A 26,949-nucleotide genomic window follows, 5' to 3' on the forward strand; every position below is an offset into this window, starting at 1 on the left:
CAGTAAATAATGTTGAACTATAATACCCCATATAAATCTAGGGAACACAGTGCTCAGTTCTGGTAACTCTCTGTCAAAAAGGATCTGGCAGAATCAAAGGAGATTCAAAGACGAGTGAGGAAAGCAGTTAGAAGCCTGGAAAAACTACCTATGAAAAGGCATGGGATTGTTTAGTTCAGAAGGCAGCTAATAAAAGGAAGATATGATCAAGATATACAGAAAAGGGAATGGCATGGAGGTGATGAATTGGGTGTCCTGTTCGCTCCACACCACATGAACAAGGGTCATTTGGTATAACTGCAAAGCAGCAAATTTCAAAGGGAGCCGAAGAAGAACTTGTTCTTCTACACATTGCACAGCTAGCCTGTGGGATGCCTAGCAACACGGCATCGCTGAGACCAAGAATGCAGCAGGCTTCACCACTAGGCCACTGCCATGGATAACAAGGCGATCCGGGGGGCGGGGGAGAGACCGGCAGGGCACAGCCAGAGCGGGTGCCTGTTTGGGAAGAGAGAGAAATCTCTACCCATAAACCAACTTCTAGCCCGGACTGCTGGGCTGGCACGTCCCTTGCGGGCAGGCCCTTTGTGAATAGCAGGCTACTGGCGTTCCCCTTACCTGCACTGGCTGAAGCATGCGGTGCTGGCCGGGGATCTGAGCCAGGGTGCTGAGTCCTGGGCTGCCGTGAGCAACGCCTCGAAAGAGGCCGCTCCAGTGTCTTCAGTCTCTCTCCTCAGCAGGCTCCCAGCCAGCTCGGGGGCTTTTGCCGTTCCCCGCCCCTTGCTGGCGCCACCTGTTCCTCTGTCCCCTCCAGCCCCGCGGGCAGGTCCCCGGGGTCCTGCGCCACCCAGGGCCTCCTGCTGCTCTTCGCACGGTACCCGGCGTCCGCCCCCGGGAGCGAGCCCCTCCGCCCGCCCCGTGCTGCGCTCACCTGGGGGAGGCGGCGCCGCTAGGGGGCAGGGAGCTCGCGGCGCCTTTCCGCCCCGGGGAGCCGCGGCTCACCCAGGAGACTTCCCGGAGCGAGGCGGGAGGCGCGATCCGCCGCAGGTGAGTGGCCGGCGGGAAGGGGCTCCCGGGTCCCCAGCCGCGCCGCTGCCCGGCCCCGGGGCTCCGCGCGGGCTCGCCGGGCGGCAGCGCCCCGCCGCTTTCGTGGGTGCGGGCAGGCGGCTCCGGAGCAGCCCGCGAAACTCGCTTCCTCGAGCGCCTGGCTCCGCTCCGCCCCGCCCGGGCAGCTCCCCTGGCGCGTGAGCTGCCCCCTGGGGGGGACGGGACTGGACTCTGCCCTTCCACAGCGCCCCGCAAGCCGGCCCGTGCCCCCCTGGCGCGCCTGGGGCGGTACCGGACCCTGCCCTTCCACAGCGCCCCGCCGCTGTCCCGCAAGCCGGCCCGTGCCCCCCTGGCGCGCCTGGGGCGGGACTGGACTCTGCCCTTCCACAGCGCCCCGCAAGCCGGCCCGTGCCCCCCTGGCGCGCCTGGGGCGGGACCGGACCCTGCCCTTCCACAGCGCCCCGCCGCTGTCCCGTGCCCCAATCCCCTGGCGCGCCTGCGGGTGTGAACTGCCCTGGGCCGGGGCCCTGCCCTTCCACAGCGCCCCGCTGCTGTCCCGCAAGCCGGCCCCTGGCCACTGATCCCTGGGTTGGGCCAGCCGGTGGAAAGGGGGCTGTAGCACCGTCGGGCTGGAGCCGCTGGAAGGGAAGGCGAAAGGGTCTTTTTTAACATCTGCCAGAGCTGACCGGTGCTCTGATCTGTTCTCTGTGCAGCTGTGTGTTTCCTCTGCTTTACCAGCCCCTCTCCCCCTGTCATGTGTTCTATTCAACTCATCCTGGGGAATAGAAGTTAATTTTGGGTAATAGGGCCAGTTGTTAGTTGGACTGAAAGTCAGCCTCTCCCTAAAGCAAGTTCAGTTTGAGACACCTGTGTGTATATTTGTCTAGTTTCTTCCATTCTCCTGTTCCCCAAATGTTAAAGACAAATCTTCCAGTTCTAGGCCTGGGTTCTCCAAACACACCCAAGCCTAATTTTACTATGCTGAGTAGTCCCTCAATGGGAGTAAAGTTAAGGAAGTATGTAAGTGTTTGTAGGATCAAGGCCCTAGAAATAAGACTTTTAGCTGACCTATGTCAGAATCCTTGTGAATTTCATACAGTTTAAAGATAAAAAAAGTGGTAATGACCAACATGTAAAATATTTTAAAACAATTTATTGCTTTACAGTAACCCAGGCATACATGGAACTTAGTGAGTCAAGATGTCTCACTGTATGACAAATAGCAGACAAACTGCACCCAAGGAAGCTGAATAGAGATGATGTAAGACTTGCCAGAACCTGTTTCTGAAGTTGATGCACTTGATGTTAGCAAATTATAGTAAAACCAATTGTGACAAAAATATATGGCGAAGTATGATTGAGAACAGAAAAATTGAGTGAGCCAGATCATACGTTCCAATATGCGTGCAAAACTTCCATTGAAGTCGATGGGAGTTTTATGTGTGTGCTGGAGAGCAGAAGTTGTCCTGTGTGTTTAAATATTTTCTTAACAATAGAAATTCTCAATCCATAATCAGTGATTGATGGGCCTTTCTCTGCAGAAGAGAACAGCAGCAGACAAACAGTATTATCAGCATCTGAGAGTGGAAGTTATGGTTCAGCTGGTAAATCTTACTTGGGTCAGGAAGTTCTAATAAAACATTGAAGATATAGAACCTTTTGGTCCTGATCAATGTGTATTTGTAGGAGGTTGGTGTTAACTGAATGGAGATATTGAAATCTGTGGCAGGTAGTTCTACCAACTACTTTCTGCAAAGACTTACACATGTGTTTAACTTGATTGTATTGTGAGTAGTCCTGTTGAAACTGCTTGCAGTGTGTGAAGCTAAGCAGCTGTGTAAATCTTTGCAAGATCAGGGCTTTCAGTTAATGTTGGCTCATTTAAGGTATAAATGACTTTTCATTAAAAGTAGTCTTCTTGAAGGGAGTTACCACTAATTGCATTTTTCAAGCTATAGCAATCAAAAAGCCTACATGCTTCTGATAATAAAAATGCCTTGCTTTTGTAGATGTGAGGAGATCTGGTAAACTCAGTGGTTGATGATTGTTCCTTGTTTACACAGGCCAGATGATTGAAAACATAACTTACTGGCCTTGTCTTTTGCACCACCGAACAACATAAAGTCAGGAAGTTGTCTTAACAGTAGAGGAGTCTTCTGGATGCCTTTTTCTAATATTTCTACATAATGTGGCCTGACACATCACTGAAAGGGGTATTAGGAAATCACAGAGAAAACTTTTAAACATTTCTAAAGAGATTGGTCAATGCTTGGTAGGCCAAAATAATCATATATCTGTGATTCACTACCAATTTCAATGGGAAAGTTTTACACTATGGAGACTTATGTGACAACTTCAGCTTAATAACAGGATAAAAACATTCTAAAATGTTTACCATGGCAATCAAATGCTATTATTGATACTTTCTATTTGTTTGAAATAAATCAAGTACAACATTTTGTAATGTCATATTGTTAACACTGAAGACAAGGATCTCTCCAAAATCTATCAAACCTAATGCTTATTTCATAAGTAAGTCTCTCTATAACTCTGTGGTCTTTGGAAGTAATTTAGAATCTACTGAAGAAACCAGGACTTGGTCAGCAGGAGTTCTGACCATTGGAAAATACATTTGAAAGCAATTTTGAACTGTTTTAAAGTAAATACTAACTACAATATTTGAATTTGTCTCAGTAAGGAAGAATCTGCTGTTTTCTAGTCAGATGTAAATACTAAAAACATTTAGACAGTGTTTTGTGATTATGATTCGTTACAGGAAAAAAGTGTCCTGTCTTGTAACAGGGACACTGGAAGACATGCAAGCATTTTGAAGATCATTGATTAGAAAGAGAAATAACGAAAGTCTTATTGTGTATACACACACAGACTAGCAGTCTTAATACCCTGTTCTGTATTTCAAAATACTGAAATCAACTCTAAAGAGCGGATATGCACTTTAAGGCCAGCACCAAAATACAAATTTAGAAGACCTACAGCTATTACAATAAAATATCTTTTGAAGAAAGGTAGAAACTGACAATATTGTAATATTCTTATTTATGTTTTAATAACGTAAGTACTGAGAAAGAGAAAAGAAACTTTCTAAGAGACTTAAATTATGTCCAAAATCAAAATGCCTTTTATTTAAGGCATGCTGGTTTAAGAGTATTGGCTCATGAACTTTTTATTTGCTCTTTCCATCTCCTTTAATCAGAAGATTAGATTGGTGTTATGTCTGCTGTAAAAACCCATGATGGATTACACTTTGTGTGTGTGGTGACACAAGTGCTTAGGTTTTGAAGATATTTACTTTGCAATGGTTGCCATTAAAGTCAGCAAGGGCCAACAATCACCATGTGTAATACTGCAATTTTCCATTGTACTCAGAATAGAAAATAACAGTGGTGTCCAGAATACGACTGTCTGGTCATAGTAAGTTAAAGTTGACTTTTAGTGGTTACCAATGTATGTCATGTAGGATGCCAGAGGCTACGGATAACAGAACTCAGGATCCATGGGCATTCTTGTGAAACAGCCATTGCATTTTTTTAAATTGTTCCTAGTAGGGCTGTTGATTAATCACAGTTAACTCACATTAACCAAAAAAATTAATCATGATTATTCACAGTTTAAATCGCACTGTAAAACAGTAGAATACCAATTGACATTTATTAAATATTTTGAATGTTTTTCTACATTTTCAAATATATTGATTTCAATTACAATACAAAATACAAAGTGCACAGTGCTCACCTTATATTATTCTTATTACAAATATTTGCACTGTAAAAATGAAAAACAAAAGAAATAGTATTTTTCAGTTAATCTCTTACAAGTACTGTAGTGCAAGCTCTTTGTCATGAAAGTGCAATTTACAAATATAGGATTTTTTTTGTTACATGACTGCACTCAAAAACAAAACAATGTAAAACTTTAGAGCCTACAAGTCCACTCAGTCCTACTTCCTGTGCAGCCAATTGGTAAGACAAATAAGTTTGTTTACATGTACAGGAAATAATGCTGCCTTCATCTTATTTACAATGTCACCTGAAAGTGAGAACAGACATTCACATGGCACATTTGTAGCCAGTATTGTGAGGTATTTGTGCCAGATATGCTAAACATTCGTATGCCCCTTCATGTTTCGGCCACCATTCCAGAGGACATGCTTCCATGCTGATGATGCTCATTTTAAAAAAAAAAGTGTTAATTAAATTTGTGACTGAACTCCTTGGGAGAGAATTGTATGCCTCCTGCTCTGTTTTATCCAAATTCTGCCATATATTTCATGTTATAGCAGTCTCAGATGATGACCCAGCACGTTGTTGGTTTTAAGAACACTTTCACTGCAGATTTGACAAAACTCAAAGAAGGTACCAATGTGAGCTTTCTAAAGATAGCTACAGCACTCGACTCAAGGTTTAAGAATCTGAAGTGCCTTCCAAAATCTGAGAGGGATGAGGTGTCATAGAATATTAGAGTTTGAAGAGAATTCTGGAGATCATCTATCCAATTCCTTTCTCAAAGCAGGACTAACACCAACTAAATCATCCCAGCCAGGGTTTTGTCAGGCTGGGCCTTAAAAACCTCTAAAAACCACCACCTCCCTAGGCAGAGCTGTAACAAAGAATTTTTGTGCCCGAGGCAAGGGCCGGCTCCAGGCTCCTCGGCGGCAATTAAGTGGCAGGTCCCGCAGACTCTCTCAGAGGGATGGGCCTGCCACCAAAGAATGAATGAAGCGGCGGCGGCAATTCGGCGGCAGCTCCTTCCCTTTGAGAGGGACTGTGGGACCCGCTGCCGAATTGCCACTGAAGACTGAAGCGGCGGCGGTAGGACTGCCGCCGAAGCGCTGTCGATCGCAGCTTTTTTTTTTCTTTTTCCTCTGCCTGCTTGAGCGGTAGAGGTACACCCCTCCGCTTTGCGTGCCCGAGGCAAGTGCCTCGCTCGGCTCACCCTTGTTACGGCACTGTCCCTAGGTAACCCATTCCAGTGCTTCACCACCTTCCTAGTGAAATAGCGTTTCCTAATATCCAACTTGGACCCCCCCCCCACTGAAACTTGAGACCATTGCTTCTTGTTCTGTCATCTGCCACCACTGAGAAAAGCTGAGCTCCATCCTCTTTGGAACCCCCCCTTCAGGTAGTTGAAGGCTGCTATCAAATCCCCCTTCACTCTTCTCTTCTTCAGAATAAATAACTCCAGTTCCCTCAGCCTCTCCTTGTAAGTCATGTGCCCCAACCCCCTAATAATTTTTGTTGCCCTCTGCTGGACTCTCTCGCATTTGTCCATTCCTTTCTGTAATGGGGGGGACCAAAACAATGCAATACTCCAGGTGTGGCTTCACCAATGCCAAATAGAGGGGAGTAATCACTTTCCTCAATCTGCTGGCAATGCTTCTACTAATACAGCCCAATATGCCATTGGCCTTCTTGGCAACAAGGGCACACTGCTGACTCATATCCAGCTTTTCATCCACTGTAATCCCCAGGTCCTTTTCTTTAGAACTGCTGCTTAGCTAGTTAGTCCCCAGCCTGTAGCGGTGCATGGGATTCCTCCTTCCTAAGTGCAGGACTCTGCACTTGTCCTTTTTGAACCTTGTCAGATTTCTTTTGGCCTAATCCTCCAATTTGTCTAGGTCACTCTGAATCCTACTTTTCAGCATATCTACCTCTCCCCACAGTTTAGTGTCATCTGCGAACTTGCTGAGGGTGAAATTAATCCCATTATCCAGATTATTAATAAAGATGTTGAACAAAACCGACCCCTGGGGCACTCCGCTTGATACCGGCTGCCACTTAGACATTGAGCCATTGATCACTACCTGTTAAGACTGACAATTTAGCCAGCTTTCTGTCCACCTTACAGTCCATTCGTCCAATCCATACTTTTTTAACTTGCTGGCAAGAATACTTTGGGAGACCGTATCACAAGCTTTGCTAAAATCAAGATATATCACATCCACTGCTTTCCCCATATCCACAGAGCCCGTTATCTCATCATAGAAGGCAGTCAGGTTGGTCAGGCACGACTTGCCCTTGGTGAATCCATGTTGACTGTTCCTGATCACCTTCCTCTCTTCCAAGTGCTTCAAAATGGATTCCTTGAGCACCTGCTCCATGATTTTACCAGGAACTGAAGTGAGGCTGACTGGTCTGTAGTTCCGTGGGTTCTCTTTCTTCCCTTTTTAAAATATGGGGACTATATTTGCCTTTTTCTAATTGTCCTGGACCTTGCCCCCTCTCCCCCATCACTACGAATTTTCAGAGATAATAGCTAATGGCACTGCAATCACATCAGCCAACTCCCTCAGCACCCTTGGATGCATTAGATCTGGACCCATGGATTTGTGCATGTCCAGCTTTTCATAATAGTCCTTAACCTGTTCTTTTACCAGTGAGAGCTGCTCACCTCCTCCCCATACTGTGTTGCCCAGTGCAGCAGTCTGGGAGCTGACCTTGTCTGTGAAGACCGAGACAAAAAAAGCATTGAGTACTTCAGCTTTTTCCACATCATCTGTCACTATGTTGCCTCCTGCTTTCAGTAAGGGGCCCACACTTTCCCTGACCACCTCCTTATTGCTAACATACCTGTAGAAACTCTTCTTGTTACCCTTTACATCCCTTGCTAGCTCCAATTGTGCTTTGGCCTTCCTGATTACACCCCGTCTGCTCTAGCAATATTTTTATACTCCTCCCTAGTCATCTGTCCAAATTTCCACTTCTTGTAAGCTTCCTTATTGAGTTAAAACTCACCGAAGAGTTCATTGTTAAGCCAAGCTGGTCCCTGCCATATTTGCTATTCTTTCTGCATATTGGGATGGTTTGTTCCTGCGCCCTCAATAAGGATTCTTTAAAATACAGCCAGCTCTCCTGGACTCCTTGCCCCCTCATATTAGCCTCCCAGGGGATCCTGCCCATCAGTTCCCTAAGGGAGTCTGTCTGCTTTTCTGAAGTCCAGGGTCCGTATGTTGCTACTCTCCCTGTCGAGCATCCGTTCAGAAGTCTTAAAAGAGCAACACTCCAATGTCAAAACTATGAAAACCAAACCACCAAAAAAGAAAATCAACCTTTTGCTGGTGGCATCTGGCTCAGATGATGAACATGAGTTGGTCTGCACTGCTTTGGATTGTCAATGAGCAGAAGCTATCATCAGCATGGACCCGTGTCCTCTGGAATGGCGGTTGAAGCATGATGGGACATATGAATCTTTAGCGCATCTGACACATAAATATCTTGCAAAGCCAGTTAAAACAGTGCCATGTAAACGCCTGTTCTCACTTTCAGGTGACATTGTAAACAAGAAGCAGGTAGCATTACCTACTGCAAATGTAAACAAACTTGTTTGTCTGAGCGATTGGCTGAACATGAAGTAGGACTGTGAGTGGACTTGCAGGCTCTAAAGTTTTACATTGTTTTATTTTTTAATGCAGTTATTTGTACATAATTCTACATTTGTAAGTTCAACTTTCATAATAAAGAGGTTGCACTACAGTACTTGTATTAAGTGAATTGAAATACTCTATCTTGTTTACAATGCAAATATTTGTAATAAAATAGTGAGCATTGTGCACTTTGTATTCTGTGTTGTAATTGAAATCAATATATTTGAAAATGTGGAAAACATCCAAAATATTTAAATAAATGGTATTCTATTATTGTTTAATAGCATGATTAATCACACGATTAATTTGTTTAATCGCTTGAGAGCCCTAGTTTCTAGTGAAGCTAACGACAATGGGATTAAAAGAAAACAAGAAAAATACTTAAGGACTGAGTTATTGGCATGTTGACACCCACATGGCTTATGCTAAGTGAAAGAGCAGGTGATAATTTGGAGATAATTAGTTTAGATGCTAACCTAAATAGAAAACAGACAGCAATTTCTCCACTTAATATCTATGTTTGTGTGACTGGGAGTTGTACATTCATCAAAAAAGACACTCTATCTTTGGGAATTATAGAAAATCGTGGGGCCTCCCACTCTGCCTGGCTACAGATTTATTTCTTGAGTTACATCTTTGATTTAGGAATAATATAATAGATAGTACTATTATGATCATCTAGTCTGACCTGTATAACACAGGCCATGGAATTTCACTTAGGTATTCCTTTGTCAGTTGCGTACTCCTGGCTGAGCTGCAATTTTTCTTTTAGAAAGCCAGGCAATCCCTTTTGTAGTTGGGAATGGGTTTTTTTTGTTTGCTCGCTTTGGTGTTTTGGATTTATATAATATAACATATATGTATATCTATATAATGCATATCAGACTTCACTAAGCACCTAGGGAACTTTTAAGTTGAAAGTCTGTTGTGGAGCTTTTGATGTAAATGCTTGTATTTTTTACTCTGATTTTATTTTTAAAAAGATTGTTTTATTGATTATAGATGTCCAGGTACCTGCCACTGGGCAGGGATATAAAATTATAAATAAACCAATACTGGAGAGACAGGTTTCTTTTCTTGTCATTTGCTCTTCAGAATATCAAGGGCTGTCTGTGCTGCACAAGCACGTAGACTGATTAAGGAGTGATAGCGGTATATAAGTAAGCCCCTGCGTTTGCAGACTAAACCATTTAAAAAAAAAATCCTGGGTTTTACAAAAAATATTAATTTTTCACTTTACTTTTGTACCATTCAAATATATACAAGAACCTTGTTTTATTAGGAAATTACAATACATTGCATGAGATAATGTAGGGCCCTACCAAATTCACGGCCATGAAAAACACATCACGGATCGTGAAATCTGTTCCACCGGACCCTCCATGAAATCTGGTCTTTTGTGTGCTTTTACCCTATGCTATATAGATTTCATGGGGGAGACCAACATTTCTCAAATTGGGGGTTCTGACCCAAAAGGGAGTTGCAGAAGTGCACAAGGTTATTTTAGAGGGATTGCAGTATTGCCCCCTTGTGCACTGCCGTCAGAGCTGGGTGGTCAGAGAGTGATGGCCGCTGATTGAGGGCCCAGTTCTGCAGGCAGCAGCGCAGAAGTAAAGGTGACAATACCATACCACCCTTATTTACTTCTGCACTGCTGCTGGCAGCAGCTCTGCCTTCAGAGCTGGGATCCTGGCCAGCAGCTGCCACTCTCCAGCTGCCCAGCTCTGAAGGCAGCGCTGCCACCAGCAGCAGCTCAGAAGTAAGGGTAGCAGTACCACAACCTCTCCCATAATAACCTTGTGACCCCCCTCAACTCCTTTATGGGTCAGGACCCCTACAAGTACAACACCGTGATACTTCAGATTTAAAGAGCTAAAATCATGAAATTTATGATTTTTAAAATTCTAGGACTGTGAAATTGACCCAAATGGACTTTGCATTTGGTAAGGACCTAGATATATGTATTACAATAATATATTAGTCTGTGTGTATATGCAAAGCTGCCTGTTGAAGTAAGGCTATGTATTAGTCTAAAAGATGCACACAATGAACAAACAGGCACGCACGCAAACTCTGAAGTGCGTGTGCATCTGAACGTACTGATGAATCTCACACCCACCATGTGCGTATTTCAAGCTGTTAGCAGATAAAGATTTAGCATACTAAAATGGGAAGAAAATGAAAATGGATATCAGAATATGTTTCAGAACTCAAGGAAGTACACCTTTATCTCGATATAACACTGTCCTCGGGAGCCAAAAAATCTTGCTGTGTTGTAGGTGAAACTGCATTCTATCAAACTTGCGTTGATCCACTGGAGTGCACAACCTTCCCTCCCCGCCCCCTTGAGCACTGCTTTAGTGCGTTATATCCGAATTCATGTTATATCGGGTTGCATTATATCAAGGTAGAGGTGTATTCAAAAGTTTTCAAACAACAAAAAAGGAGAAAAGGGTGAATTTGAGTATATGCGCTACAAATGGTGTGACCCAATTATTAGATGTAAATATTTATAGGCTAATACTTCTGTGTCTACAACATTAAACTGTTTATTCAAACAAAAAGTTTTATTTGGGGATTAGAGAGATATCGTTTTCTTAAACTCAGAGGTGGCATTGTGTTTTGAGTTCTGTTTTAGTTCTACCACAAACCACACTGATGAACAGAATTCAGAGCATTAATCTACTGAACAGTCCCCCTCCCCCCGTCTTTCCATCCATCAAAATAAATCCTGATATTGATCCAGAAAAATTATTAATAGTTTTCTGCACTGATTTTTACCTGTTTGTTGTGGTGGTAATAAACACTGATAAGTCCTTGGGGGGAAAAATAAATACAATTAAAACTGAAAATGAAGGGCCCCATATATAAGAAGCACTGCATACCAGCTGTGGGTATTTTCTGGCTCTTCTTAACTAGTATTGAAAATGGTTTGGTTATTGTGGAGATGTAACACCTGATATAATGCTGATGCTTCATTCTGGGTTGACATGGAGGAAGGTTTTCCAAAGGTGGGTTATTTTTCTATCCACATGGGGATGTGGATCCAAAGGAGAGAACATGAGTAGAGATGCAGTGGTTAGGGATTTTCAGAGGAGATTGTAGGTGTTAGGTGCAATTCCTTGAGGCTTCTTCTGAAAATCCCAGTTTATGGTTCTGATTCAGCACACCTTTACTTCCACGCATAATGCTTAATACTGCTACTATTATTTAGAACAAGATTTTGATACCTGTACTATCACTCATTTGCACCTTACTTCATGAATTCTTCCATTGACTTCAGTGTGGTACACTTTTTAACATGGGTTAAGATATTAGAATCTGCCCTTCAGTGAGTAGTCCCAGTTGAAGTCACACGAGGACTGGACTCTCATTGATCTAAACCAGCTTTACTATCCTCCTCTCCTTCCTGGAGAAGGTGCCCGATCATTACTGAAGTTCTTCAGGAAAGTCTCTTTAAACGTCTGGTCTACAATATATTTCATTTAAAAAACTGAGTATTTCTTCTAGGGATTATAAGTGGTGGACAGTAAATATTAATAAAAGAAACAGAGGTTCTGTTTTTTAAAGGAGATAAAAGCTGCAAAGATTCAAGATAATTATTTGGTAGGTAGACAGGATATTACAGCTGACAAGCTTGTATTTTTGCCTGTTAGTCAAATCAGATCATAATATATTAAAATCAGGAAGTGCACTTTCATCCTCAGCCTAATACATTTTCAGAAACAGAGTAATTTGTAAGTAATACCTCCATGAAACCCCGAAATCTAGTATTCACTGATACATACATTTTACTGTTTGAAATGGGAAAAAAGAGGAAACATTCTGAGTATTTCAAAACTACTCAATAGGGTTCTTAATGGAAGATATGTAGCAACATACTTTTTAAAAATGCACCATTGTAGCTTTTCCTGTGCATACAAGTGATACTGAAGATATTAAATCTCTATCATACTTGAATTTACTGATCTTATTGCTTAGTAACCATATTGGAGGAGTCTTTTTTTTCTTCTTCAGGAAAGCATTAAAATCTGTAAGTTTGGATATTTTTGTAGATTTTAGATCCAATCCTGTGAAGACTTATGTACTGCTTCTCTTTGCGCTCTCTGAATAGCCTCATTGACTTGATGTGTCCAAACTAAGCGTGCATGCAAGTCTCTGTGTGATTGCGGACTTTATAAGGAATATATCTGTATTTTGACCTTCATCTTCAGATGTATTGCTTATCTTCTTTCCAACTGTCAACTTGCAAAGAATGGAGCTTTAAGTAACCAGGTGAACAATTTGAGTACGCTAACTTTGAAGTATGTGGTGAATTGACGTAAAGACATTACAAGCGTTCATCTATTGAATGTCAGAATCCTTTATGCAATAGTTTGCAGATCCAGGCAGCTGCCAGTGCAAATTATGACTTATGCTGATGGCCTGTATTCAGATGGAATTTAACTTCAAAGTTAAATTGTTTAAAAAGACAAATTTTCAGTCATAATCCAGTGAAAGTTCATGGTGAATTTCAGAATTTATTAGTATTATCCTAAGTATCCAATTTTTTAAAAAAAAGTGGCACAACTTAAACTTGACTGTGCAGTGTACACTAAAACTGATATTTTAAAATTGTGCATATGTTCTCTTACGTAACATAAAAGGTTGAGCTTTTGAACCTTATAGTTTAGGTGAGTGGCATTTTGATTGATATTTTATTAGGGTTGACTATAGTGTTATCAGTTGTTTTGTTGAATTTGAGGAGTAAATTTCCTTTATTGAAATTTTAGTATGTAAGTGGTTTAACACACCTGAGGTATAAATGAAACTATGAAACTGTAGTCCTGATTCTGCAGTGAACTGTGCATAGGCAAAAACCCAGGGCCGGCGCTACCATTTAGGCAGCCTAGGCAATCACCTAGGGTGCCAGAATAATTGATGGGTGCCGTTTTGCCAGAGGGGGCGGCAGGCAGCTCCAGTGGAGCTGCCGCAGTGGTGCCTGCAGAGGGTCTGGAGCTCCGCAGCTCCGGTGGAGCTGCCGCAGTCATGCCTGCGGACTGTCGGCTGCTCGCACGGCTCCGGTGGACCGCCCGCAGGCATCACTGCGGCAGCTCCACCAGAGCCATGGAGCACCGGACCCTCCGCAGGCACCACTGCGGCAGCTCCAGCGGAGCTGCGGGACCAGCACGTGGGGCGGCGAAATTGCCGTCTGCCTAGGGCGCTCAAACCCCTAGCGCCGGTCCTGCACAAACCTCTGTCTATGCAGAGCCCCATTGAAATCACTGGGGAATATATTGGAGGATCAGGGCCTTTATTGGTAGGTAAAGTACAAAAATAGACTCTCTTCTGATTTGATAAAATAATGTGAAGCTCTTTGTGATCTAGTTTGGTGCTTGTGGCAGTTCTTAGTTGATTTTCAGTCTCTTGGTGCTTTAGCTAAAAGAAAAGAGCTTCCCCCATGCTTACTGGATCATTGTGGTTAATTTCTTGATCAGTTTGGAAGTTCATTGTTAAAGTTCCATGTGGGAACTTGTACTTTTCTGTCATTGAAGAATTCCAGAAGAGGTACTTCGCAAAGCATTTGGAGAGGGGCATGTTTCCAGAACATATGAAACGTAAATGGAAAATAATAGCAGTGTTACCATATATATCGCAGTAGAATTATAGAAAATAACCAACTGATATTGGTTAGATGCATGTGGCAAATAGACATTACTGTTATGGTTAATATTTTTGTTTGTTTACACCTTTAAAAAAATTGACTCAAAACTACAGACCGTGCAGATAACTTAGGAATCTGTGGCTATGTGCGCATTGCTGTGGTCTTTCTTCTAGCTCCAGTCTTTTTGGGCAGGTCTACACGTAAAAAGCTGCAGCTGCACCTCTGTAATGCGTTAGTGAAGATTCTGCTATGCCGATGGGAGAGCTTGTGTCCGCACCAGGGATTAGGTTGGTATAACTGCATCGCTCCGAGGCATGGATTTTTCACATGCCTGAACGACGTAGTTATACTGATATAAGTTCGTAGTGTATACCTGGCCTTACTAAGCCCACTTGTTGCATTGCCTTAAATTGGACAGAAGGCTCTTCAGAATATAAACTCTTTTATTATGTGTAGGGTCCTACCAAATTCTTGGCCATGAAAAACAGGTCACAGACTGTGAAATCTGGTCTTCCCCCATGAAATCTGATCTTTTATGTGATTTTTACCTTATGCTATACAGATTTCACAGGAGAGACCAATGTTTCTCAAATTGGGGGTCCTGACCGAAAAGGGAGTTGCAGGGGGGGGTCACAAGGTTGATTTTTGGGGGTCACAGTATTGCCACCCTTACTTCTGCACTACCTTCAGATCTGGGTGGCTAGAGAGCAGCAGTTGTTAGCCAGGCACCCAACTCTGAAGGCAGCGCCCTGCCCGCAGCAGCGCAAAAGTAAGGGTGGTAATACCATACCATGCCACCCTTACTTCTGCGCTGCTGCCTTCAGAGCTGGCCAGCCAGAGAGTGGCGGCTACTGACTGAGCAGTGCAGAAGTAAGGATGGCATGATATGGTATTACCACCCTTACTTCTGCTTTGCTACTGACTGCGGTTCTGCCTTCAGAGCAGGGCTGGCTCCAGGCACCAGCATCCCAAGCAGGTGCTTGGGGTGGCAATCTGCCAGAGATGGCAGTCCCTATGTTTTTGCCCCCAAGCAGCGTGCGAATTGCTGCCCCAGCAGAGGGCGGGGGCAACCCATGTGCCTTTAGGGCGGCTCATGCATTTCCACGGTGGCTGCAATTTGGCGGCAGCTTCTATGTTCAGCTGTCCCCTGCGGCGCAGCTTCTGTCTTCCTGCTGAAGAGAGAAGCTGCCTCTGAATTGCCACTGCCGCGGAAACGTGCGTGCCGCCCTAAGGGCACAGGGACTGCTCCTACTATCCGTGGCAATTCGGCGCGCTGCTTGGGGCAGCAAAAACAGTAGAGCCGGCCCTGCTTCAGAGCTGGGCTTCTGGCCAGCAGCCGCCACTCTCCAGCTGCCCAGCTCTGAAGGCTGCATCACCACCAGTAGCAGCGCAGAAGTAAGGGTAGCAGTACCGCAACCCCCACCAACAATAACCTTGCAACCCCTCCCCCCCACAATTCCTCTATGGGTCAGGATCACTAAAATTAAAACACTGTGAATTTTCAGATTTAAATACAACTCTTCCTTGATATAACGCTGCCTTTGGGAGCCAAAAAATCTTACTGCGTTGTAGGTGAAACCGTGTTATATTGAACTTGCTTTAATCCACCGCAGTGCGCAGCCCCACTTCCCCAGAGCACTGCTTTACCGCGTTATATCCAAATTCATGTTATATCGGGTGGTGTTATATCGAGGTAGCGTTGTAGCTGAAATAATGAAATTTATGATTTTCAAAATCCGATGACCATGAAATTGAACAATACGGACCATGAATTTGGTAGGGCTCTAAGTATGTGGTTGTAAGAGCATTGATTGGGGCCTCTGGGTGATATTATAGGCACATTGAATATATACTAATGTGCCTGATGAACATAAATATGTGTGATTGGTAGAATTGTTTTGTTCAGTAATACTTCTAACACTTTTCATGTGTAGGTGATTACCAAGGCAAGTATCATCTCCAGTTCAGGCATAACATGTTAAGTAACTTTCCCACACTCATGTGATGATGAAAGGCAAAGTCAGGATTAGAACATGGGTCTCCCAACCCTCAGTTCATGCCCTATCCACAGGATTGCTCTATCTCATAGCTTGGTAATGGAGTTAAGATATATGTGTTTATGTTGTAGAGTATCCTTCAAACAGAAACCTCCTTTGTTTTCAATAGTTTTAATATAAACCAAACATTCTCTTCCATAATATTAGCCTGTGACAATTGGATTGCAGTATCACTGGGTTATGTTGGAATCCGAATAGTTTACTGTGCCTGGATTTTTCAGTGCTTTCAAACAAACAAAAAGCAATCTGATTCAAGGCACTGTTTCCTTCAGAATCAGTGGCAAAAACCCTTCCCTCCTCATGCCACTGTGCACTGGCTGCTGTTCCCCGAGTCAAGAGATGGCTGTGTTTCATTTCTACTATGTGTACATATGAGTAGCTGTAAGGCATTTCAGGATAAATGTAATTATTATTCTGTAACTAGAAATGAGGATCAAACACAATATGTTGCATTTAGCACATTCTTTTCTTATGTGAATAATGGCAGATTTTGGGTAAAAATAAAAATAACAAATTCCACCAAAATTATAATGAAACAGTTAAATAACAGATAAGAACTAGTTGTTCCTGTGAACCTGACTGAACATACTCCTGGCAATGAAGAATCAATACTGCACTGAACTTTCCATATGCTGGAGGTTTATAGGGTGTATTTGCTGGTCATAGTTAAGCAGCTTTCTGTGTCCTTCTGCTAACAAGTTGCTGAAGCTGCATCTGAAGTTGACCTTGCTATGTATTCATTCTCACTAATCTGTGTATTGCTTTTTGCTAAAAAGTAATACAGGGCCTTGTATCTTTTCTGTTACAAGAGTAATGTAGACAACTGCCAGTTAGCATGTGAATTGTACAAGCCAGAGTTTTCTAATTCGCAAGATTATAACACTTTCTACTAGGGAATCAGATCATGGCTTTGTCAGTAATTTAATAGGACAACACTGAATCTTTTCCTATGCATCTAGATATATTGCACATGTCAAGGCACCAAGTCTTGTTACCCTGCTGTATAACCCAGCCAAACCTGTGTGGTTCTACTGCAGGAAGAGTGGGCAGGAGCTGGCAGAGGTGTGCCTGGAAATTAAGGGCATCTGGTGGTGGTGTGTAGAGACAGATGCCCTGATGGATCTATTCTGTCATGAATCCACTGGAGATTCACTCCCATGGAGTGGGAGCATACCAACAGCAGGGGGCTGTTGCATGCCTAGGACTGAAGAAGTGGCTTTAAAGTACCTCCACTGCTGCTTCTCAGCCAAAGTGGTGGGTGAAGGGAGGATTTTTTCATGCTACTGTGCAGAAGGCCAGTGGAAAGCCTGGTCCCTCTGGGGTGTGGCTTGAAATATCTACCATACAGTATACTTGTTACAAATTTACTGAAAAAATATCCCCTAAAATGGCTTGTCTAATTTCCTGAGACTTTACGGAAAAAGTCTCCTGGACAAATGACAGGCCAAAAGAAATGTGTGTGTGTGTGTGTGTTGGGGTCAAAAACAGGGCTTAAGTGTGTGAAAGAGTACAAAGGGTCAAACCACATAGCAAGCTGAATCAGCAGCCACATAAGAACAAGAACACTTCTGTGCACACCTAAACATCAGACTTTTTTCCACTCATTGGAAGTGCAAATAAACTGAAAGGTGGTTGACTAAACAAGGCACGTTGTTAGCGTTTCCTCAGCGACATTGTATTGTCAGGAAACCTGCCAGATGTCTCTTGGCAATACATTGTGGCATCATTGGAATAGCAGAAAGTGCTAATGAGACAGACATGTATCAACAGCCTTTTGTAGGTGTGTGAGTCACCACGGGACAGTAAAGAATTTACAAGAGTGAAGGAATCATCCAATGCACCATAAAACACTCTGTATTTCTCTGAGACACTTAGTTAATAAAGTAATACATTCCTGTTTATAATACTCTCTTTGTAAAAGGCTGGTGTTCAGAGCCAAGGGCTTTGCATCTAATCGCAATAGAAGTAATGTAAAGAGGGTTTTGTAAAAGCAACTTTGATTAAGTTGGGAGGTCTTAGAGTACGTGTCTTGTATCAGGAGTAGCCTTATCATAAATGCCCAAGATAGGCAGATAAACTTGGAATGAGAATACATATGACTGATGACTATATTGGTAGTGATTTTAATCTGTTTTTTTTAACCAGTTCAAGGGTTTATTGTAATGGTATTTAGCAACTCATGGTCTTCATTTGCACTGTATTTGCTGGATGCTGGGAGTTTATTGTGGTCCAAATTATTGTTAGTTTTGATTTGATATGGAATTCATTTTAGTGATTCTGGAGGCTTATTTTCAAAGAATTTTGGTGAATGGTCAGACGCCGCCTAGTGATGACTCACTTTAACTCAGACATATAGTTTTCTATCCATATAACCTGCATGATGAAGAAAAAAATAATTCCAATACAATGGCAAAGTAAACCACAAAAGATTAGATAGGTAGGCAGAAGTCAGAGGGTTGGATCCAAGCCCACTGAAGACAACGAGAGCCTGTCCATTGACTTCAGTTGGCTTTGGTCAGGCCTTATCGTCCTGATTCTTCAAGGTGTTGAATACTTCATGCAAGGCCCCAAACATAGTTAACTGCTTTTGCAGTTAATTGGAGTGGAGGGCACTCAGCACCTTGTACAGAGTGAGCCTAACAGCTCACAGGATCAGGCCCTAAAGGAGGACTTTCATGCTGAAGCAAACTCGAGTTGGAGGCAGTGAGAGGAGAAAAACATTTATACAGAGAGAATAGTTGGCAGGTTGCGTGTGTGTCTCTCTCTCCCACCATCCAGTTGAAGTTAGATGGGGTTTAATAAGAAATGTGTCCTAACAGCGAAACACAGATCCAGCCTAAATTTCCTCAGGTTGAGGGAGAGTTTGGATCTGGGATTTGGATTACATGCTTGTTTCTAGCCCAATAAAATACCTGCCTGGTTTTGCACTTTTTCAGTCTTATTTTATAATAGCTTCAGCTGTTGCCATGAAAGTGAGTGAAATTTCACTGCATGGTCAGATAGGAGCAATGATCTCTTGGCAGTAAAGGTTTGTTTATACCAACAGCTTTAGTATTTAGCAAATATGCAAAGAGAAAGGTTGGAAAACATGTGACAGGTGCATATATTTGTTTAATTTTGATAGATTTGAAAATTTTGTTCCAGGGTAAAAGCCTTTCTTTAAAACAGCTTTAAAAGAGGAAAATCACATGGATTGAGTCAGATACTTTTTACTTTAATCTATGTAAATTCTTAGCTCTACATCTCGAGATCAACACTGGTACAGCTACCCCCACTGATGGCTGAATTGAGGCTATTTCTGAGCACAGTGTCTCTTCCTCTCTGAAAGTGGAACCTAGATGTGAAGAAATTCCGTTTTTCCCCAGAAATCAGCAAGATCTAAAAGTAATTTCAGATGTTCACGAACTTGTTTAAGTTTGGCCTCTTGGGGCCCAAGTCTGCCCTTTTATACATCTGATGTCAGGCCATGTCTACACTACCACTTTTGTCAGTATAATTTATGTCTCTCAGGGGTGTGAAAAAAAATACCCCCCTGAGGGACATAAGTTACACAGAGAGAAGCATCTGTGTGAAATAGCTACCACTACTCATGGCAGTGGCTTTATTATGTCGACGAGAGAGCTCTCTTCTTCCCACATTGCTTGCGTAGTCCCTCTATTGCACAGCTGTGCTGCTGTAAGCTCGCTAGTTGTAGACATGGCCTCAGTCTCACGGAAGTCAACAGGAGTCGTGCATGTGTATGAATGGGCAGAACTGGTTCTCTTTGAAATAGCCTAGAAGCATAAATGTGGCTTTGCTATGAGAAGTGACTATGTAAAATGACACCTTTTTTACTCAGGTTTTGTATTCAGAGCTACACCTGCATGTTTTAGTGACCAAAGTAAGGTTTTATGTCTGCTGGCACTGCAGAAATACTACTCTGAGCAAGTGAAAGTGAACTGGATTGTATTCTGGCTCAAGTATCATCAACAGAATTGTCAGCAAAATTCCAGTTCTTCTGACAGATAAAAGGATTTGTGTATTTAACTCTGCCTGTACAGCAGGAAACTAAATGTAAAACATATTTCAGTGTAGCCTTTCAAATATGATCTGTACTTTTTTTATAAGTTCCTGATGAGTATCCTGTTTCAGATTTAGTCATTTTTATTTTTTTACTTTTAGACTGCGCTCTGCTTAGCATTTGCACAGTAACAGCTGCAAAAAAAAAACAACCAAAACCAACCCCTAAGGATAATACAAACAACCCCCCCCCATCTTTGTCCCACTGCAGTGACAAATGTGTTGGTTCATATTGTGATGCAGGTTAATGAAATGCATTTTGTGTTTGGATGTAACATTCACTTTTTCAATGTTCTTTGCCTGCATGCATTTGAGATTTCTACATTTTGGAAAGTTAATTAAATTTAGGAGTTACTCTGAGATTGTGATTTTTAACTTTACTTTGGTGCAGACACCACTTCAACTTCTAAGGGAAGTGGAAAACAATGCAATTATCTGAAAAATCAAAATGAGATTCAATGGAATATTTTTATTTATAGTCCCACAAACTTGCATAGTGCTGGACAGACAAAAGGTCCATTCCCCAGAGAGCTTACACACCATTCAATTATTTATGTATTCAGAACTCACTTAGGTTTTTAGAACACCCCGTGGCTGTATGGTAGATTCCTCCAACAAAACTGGTTGAGGGGATTAGCTGGATGATTCTGGTATGATGATGACCAGTGAGACAGTTTCCATGCTGGTATGTAAATTGACTTACACTGGAATTCACAAATAATGTACAGTAGAACCTTAGAGTTACAAACAGCTTGGGAATGAAAGTTGTTTGTAACTCTGAACAAAATATTATGGTTGTTCTTTCAAAAGTTTACAACTGAACATTGACTTAATACAGCTTTGAAACTTTATTATGTAAAAGTAAAATGCTGTTTTCACTTTATTTTTTTTAGTAGTTTACATTTAACACAGTACTGTACTGTACTGTATTTGCCATTTTTTCCCCCCATCCCTCCTGCTGCTTGATTGTATACTTCCATTTCCAAATGAGGTGTGTGGTTGACTGGTCAGTTCGTAACTCTGGTAATAGTAACTCTGAGGTTCTACTGTACTGAAAAGGATGGTTGGGGAAATCCTATGTTTCTTCATGCTAGTGTTGCAAAGCTCTTGGTAGATTTAAAACACATTTGTGGGTTGATTTACACTGGCCTTGTCTTCATTTGCCATGAGCGCTTACAAACCATATTCAAACAGAGTTCAAACGTGGTTGCAGCCAAACTGGTTTCTCAGACTAGCCCTAAATACTGGTTTTGAGCATGAGATTAACCTAGTTTGGTCTCCATCCACACAGGCTGGCCAAACCATTTTATAAACTGGTTATTAACTAATGTCTAACCCCAACCTTATGTGCTTAGAACAGTTAGAACAGCAGAACAATTAGACCAGGGGTCGGCAACCTTTCAGAACTGGTGTGTCCTGTCTTCATTTATTCACTCTAAGGTTTTGCATGCCAGTAATACATTTTAATGTTTTTAAAAGGTCTCTTTCTATAAGTCTATAATATATAACTAAACTATTGGTGTATATAAAGTAAATAAGGTTTTTTAAATGTTTAAGAAGCTTTATTTAAAATTAAATTAAAATGCAGAGCCCCCTGGACAAGTGGCCAGGACCCAGGCAGTGTGAGTGCCACTGAAAATCGGCTTGTGTGCCACAGGTTGCCTATCCCTGAATTAGACAATTAAGGAAATAGTAATATTGACACAATAATTGGATAGATAACTCATTCAGGTGTTAACCTATGTTCTCTTTCCAGTGACATTCTTAAAAAATAACTCTAACATCTGGATATCTTGGACCGATTCCTTTGTGCATCTAACATATTGCTCTTGTATGTCCTTCTAGCTTGAAATCATGCCAGTCCCCCTGTATGTAAAACTAAATTTTTGGAACCAGAATACATTTTTGGAGTCATGTTTTTCCAAGGTATTTCATTATGCTCCCATAGTTCTGTATAGATGAGTAAAGTCCCTACAGTGTGAAAATATAGCCTTGCAGATTTCAGGGCAGAAAATTAGGCAACAGTAATTTAGTATTGGTTATTTATATGTTTTTCTATAATGGAGGAAATGTTTTACAAAGCAGTGACCTGGGAGGAGAGTGAGTTGAATTACTTTGTTGAAAAAATCATGAGTCAGGACCCCAAAATCATGAGATTATTTTTTTCTAAAATCTCATGGATTTTAAGACAATGTTGGTACTTATTTACCTTCTGTTTTTTCTGCCCTTTAGGGAACACTTGGCCCTCATTCAAGGTTTTCTCCACTGTTCTGAGAACTAGAAATTTACCTTTTTTTAAAGTAAAAATTTATCTTTAAATAATTATCTTTAAATAATCACTCCAGGAGCTTGTCCTGTAAGAAAACTGCCACATATTGCAGGATGCACTATAAAATCATTTGATTCTCCAGCACTGACCTTGTGAACAATGTTAATGTATTTTGTGTTAATGTATTTTCGTCACAGAGGAGTCAACTGATTTACAAGACACGTTGGTGTGACACAACACTGCTAAATCTTTTAGCATATGAAAATATCTATGCAAATATATACAACTTGAGTGGTGCATGAAATAGAAATATTTGGCAAGGGACATATACTCTGTTTTCTGTAGCATGTGAGATGTCATGGTATTGATATTGCTACTCTTTTGTACTTGTAACGTAGCTCATAGTGAGAGTCGTTTATGAGAGTATCTGAGCTCTGAACAGGAACTGGGGCTGTGGCTTGTCATGGGTTGTAGTGCAGAAACTAACATCCGTTTGTATCAGCGAATTTCATGTCTAGCATTTTGCAGTAGTTCCTCCCAGCTTAGTGCTGTTCTTTTATCCTGGATTTACCAGCCTGAAACAGTGAAGTTATTCTGGGCTCAAAAAGATTTCCATGCACTCCATTTTCTTTAATGTGGCTTCTACTGAATCTTCTCCAGCCTCATTGTACTTGTATCAAAGATAATTGCAGAAGTTCTTTCAGTTTGTACTATGGTAGATCAGACCTACTTCAAAACCCAGAAGCCCACAGAGAGTGATAATGAAAAGGTAAAATGGGAAATAGTTTCATTGTTTGCGGTGGGGCTGGTCACGGAGCAAGGTTCTGCATAAAGCTAGGAGGATCAGAACCTAAGACCTGGAACTTGCATTGGACAGTGTGAGGTTGGATGTTGCCCATACTACGAGGAGCCCTGTTGAAGTCAGTGGGACTCTGGAGGGGTTCAGTAGTAACAGTTGCAAGATCAGAGCCTAATCTCCATTCCTCATGGCACAAACCACATGCAGAGACTGGAGTTATAAAGTTATCTACAGGTGTTTATAGCTGTGAGCAAAAATGCCCTTTTAAAAAAAGTCTGTTTATATATTATATTTAATAATAAATGATATATCATTTGTATTATTGTTTTCTGCTCATCTCACTGAAAGAGAACAGATTTCTCATATTTTCAAAAATATTTCCCTCTGGGCTGAGATTAAGCATGGAAATGCCAACACAAAAGGAGAGGGGGTTTTCTTAACCCCCCCCCCGGGCCCCCACAAACCTATGAGCAAACAAAAATTAAGATGAAAGTTGATTTGCTCCCTTAACTATAACATTTAGTACTGTAAAGGTTATATCTGTAAATCTTTAATAATTCTATATTTGGTCTGGATCATTAAACATGTTGATTTGTATTCATCGTGATACATCATGATTAACTTTTAACCATGACAACTGTAGTGTGTCGTCATTATCTAGTTTCCACAATACATGCAAATATATTGTGGAAATATATCTTTATCTTTTGTGCTTGGAGATTAGGACATTGCAACACAGCTTTTACTATCATGCTATCTAGTAAGTAGGGTTGCATAAATCTATTTTTAGAGTGGAGATCCCAGTTTGATTCTAGTTTATGTATGTATATATATGGTACCATTATTGGTTGTATAAAAATTAAGCTTTTACTTCATATAGCTTCCTTTGCATTTACTATCCTGTGCTGATGTAGTACGGGGTTTTTTTTCTTCTCTTTTCAACATACCAATTTTACTGTACTGGTTTCTGTAATATTGCCATTGTTTTTAGTAGAGTAATTCTTTCAGATCTCCTGCCACTTGTTTTTGGCTTTCATCTCCATCTGACAGTCTTGTGTGAAAGAAAATATCAATCTTTGGTTGTCATTGAGCACATTCAGACATTTTAGTGTGTTGCTTTAAAATTAACAGCTAGTTTTAAAATCATTAAGTTCTTTGTAATTTTTATATATAATAAAACAGGTTTTGAAAGTCCAGTTGGATTTAATTTCCATTTACTTTTTCAAATGTGTCTTATGCCTTAATATGCTTAAATGGATTCTTAAACAAACTTTCATGAGGTAATAGCACCATTTGTGTCTATGTACGTATAGCAAATGGTAACCCACTTTCAGTCACTTGACGAGCAGGTCAGAAATTGTTGACAAAATAAACAAACAATGGAAATGAAAATGTCCCTAGTTGTTTATGGATTTTCCCCGCCATTTTCTGTTCTGCTTTATGCTATGCTAATATAGGCCGGTTTTAAAATAGTGTTCGAGAAATAAAAGGCTGAGTGTCCCATTACCAAACTCCTGAGACATTCATTTCTTTTAAATGTTTACAGTTTTCTTTAGTATGTATAGTTAAGAAGGTCGTTTTTACTGGTTTGATGTAATGAGTTAGGTAACTGAGGATTGCTTATGGATTACTTTTGTCAGGGGCGGCTCTAGGGATTTTGTCGCCCCAAGCACAGCAGGCAGGCTGAAGCCTGGAGCCGCCCCTGACTTTTGTCTCTCCCTCTAGAGCACTGGGTATTTGGCTTATTGCGGAAGCAGGATGGTCTGATGCACCTATGAGCATAGGATTTGTCATACTGAATACAGTGGTTTCTGCTTGAATTGTAAATGTTTGCCTTTGAGTCATCACTTTTCTTTTGGGTACCACTGAATTTCCTAATGTTGCTTTGTCATAGATTATGGTTAAATTGTCTAACTTAAGACGAGGAAAACATTCAAGGGACACCATCAATTTGAATATTACATTTTCCTCTGAAATCTTTTATGTGTGTGTGTATGTGAGAGAGAGACACTTAGAAACAAATGAAATTTCAATTTGATGGAACTATACATGACATCTCATGGTAGGCTGTGAAGTAAATGTAAAATTCTTGTAACTAGATGCTTGCCTAGGGATGCTATATGCAAAATAAATGCTATAAGATTTGAAATCATATTAAAAACTGTTGATAACTTCCACTTTGTGGGCAAAACTTCCATTAACTTAAATGAGAGCATGACGTAGATCAGCTTTTCTCAAATGCGGCCACCATGGCTGCATGCGACCACCAGGGACTTTTCTTGTGGCCACAACCTCATGGTGCTGTGATGGAGCTGAGGGGCAAAGTAGTGCACCCCCCCCCACCTTACCTGTTGCTTCTGGATGCACCGCCTTGGTGTTGGTTGCTGGGGCCACCAGCAGGGTGGGCCCTGCTCCCCTCTAGAGACACCTGAGGCACAATGCTGGAGGAGCAGGCAGTTGGTGAAATCCCCACCTTCCCAGGAATGTTGAGACCCAGGCTTTGGGCTCCAGCCCCGGGTAGGGTGACCAGACAGCAAGTGTGAGAAATTGGGATGGGATGGAGGGTAATAGGAGCCTATATAAGAAAAAGACTCAAAAATTGGGACTGTCTCTATAAAATCGGGACATCTGGTCACCCTAGCTCCGGGGCGTTGTGGTTTGGGCTCCAGTGGTGCAGTGGCAGGCTCCTGGCTCTGGCCAGGCAGCTTCATGGCCCATCCCCAGGCCCCATCCCTCAGCTGCAGGGCTTCGGGCTCCAGCCCCCCGCTGCCTCCCATTGCCTCCCGCCCGGTCCCCGCTGCCTTCCCCAGCCCCTCCTCCCCCCAGCCAATCCAGGGCTTAATTTGTCTCCAGGCTTGCCAGGGCTGAGTAAATCTGCTGTGAAAAGTGATACTTGTATGTTTGGTAATATCACTTTTAATAACCAACTTATTAGCTAGAAATAAATACATTAGAATGATTTGGATGTGTTTGTTTTTCCTAAAGGTTATTAAATATTGTAAGAGTGTCCACCAGCAAGAGTCGATGGTCACACTCTGAGGCCACCAAAAGAGTTGTCCTGAGAATCCCTGAGTTGAATAGCACTGTTTAGCTCAAAGGATCCCAATGAAATTTTACAAACTAAACAGGGATCTCTGTCTCCTTCGTACTGAAATGCAGATACTTCTGGAATGCAACACATGGACAATTTGACAAGTCATACCATCATACTGCAGTTTAGGACTGGAAGTGAAGAACACTCTCCACTTGGAATTGCAAATATAATTTCAGGTGGGCAGTAGAGAGGAAGCATTATGTAGAGGTGAAAGTGTAAACTTGGCAATCAGGAGACTTAAGTTCTGTTCCTGGTGTGACTTAAGACTCTTTGTGTTCATCTTTCCTTATCTAAAAAACAGGGACAATAATTCGCCGTGTGTCAAAGGAGTCTTATGGGTCTTTATTCATTGATCTTTGAGATCCCTGGATAGAGACAGGTGTTATAGAATGAAAATATTATAATTTGCTAGAGGTGGAATTTATCCAGGATACTGGCTTTGTGTCCTTATTCTTTGTGAAAAATAATGTGGGATTTTTAACAAGCACAAGTGGTCAGGTGAAGTCTCAGCTTTATGTGCCATGTGAAAGTCACCACCTATGGCAGCACAGTGCCTCTGCTCTAAGGCACTGATTTAGTTCCTATTCAGAGGGAAGAGA

The 26,949-nt window shown here is 41.8% G+C and overlaps 1 protein-coding gene across 4 annotated transcripts in view; it reads left to right on the forward strand.

Moving 5' to 3' along the window:
- Positions 1-204: 204 nt before the first annotated feature.
- ADCY7 (adenylate cyclase 7) overlaps positions 205-26,949 on the forward strand; it is a 122,808-nt gene continuing 96,063 nt past the window's right edge. For 2 of the 4 annotated variants that reach the window (XM_050922531.1, XM_050922535.1), the window contains exon 1: positions 205-238. The gene's annotated coding sequence lies outside the window, so the exon portion shown is untranslated. Of the gene's footprint in view, positions 239-964; positions 1,048-26,949 lie in introns of those variants that run through there. The other 2 variants (XM_050922534.1, XM_050922533.1) reach the window with 2 other exon arrangements.

Source organism: Gopherus flavomarginatus, chromosome 14 (genome assembly GCF_025201925.1).
Source record: "Gopherus flavomarginatus isolate rGopFla2 chromosome 14, rGopFla2.mat.asm, whole genome shotgun sequence".
NCBI classification, from domain to species: domain Eukaryota; kingdom Metazoa; phylum Chordata; order Testudines; family Testudinidae; genus Gopherus; species Gopherus flavomarginatus.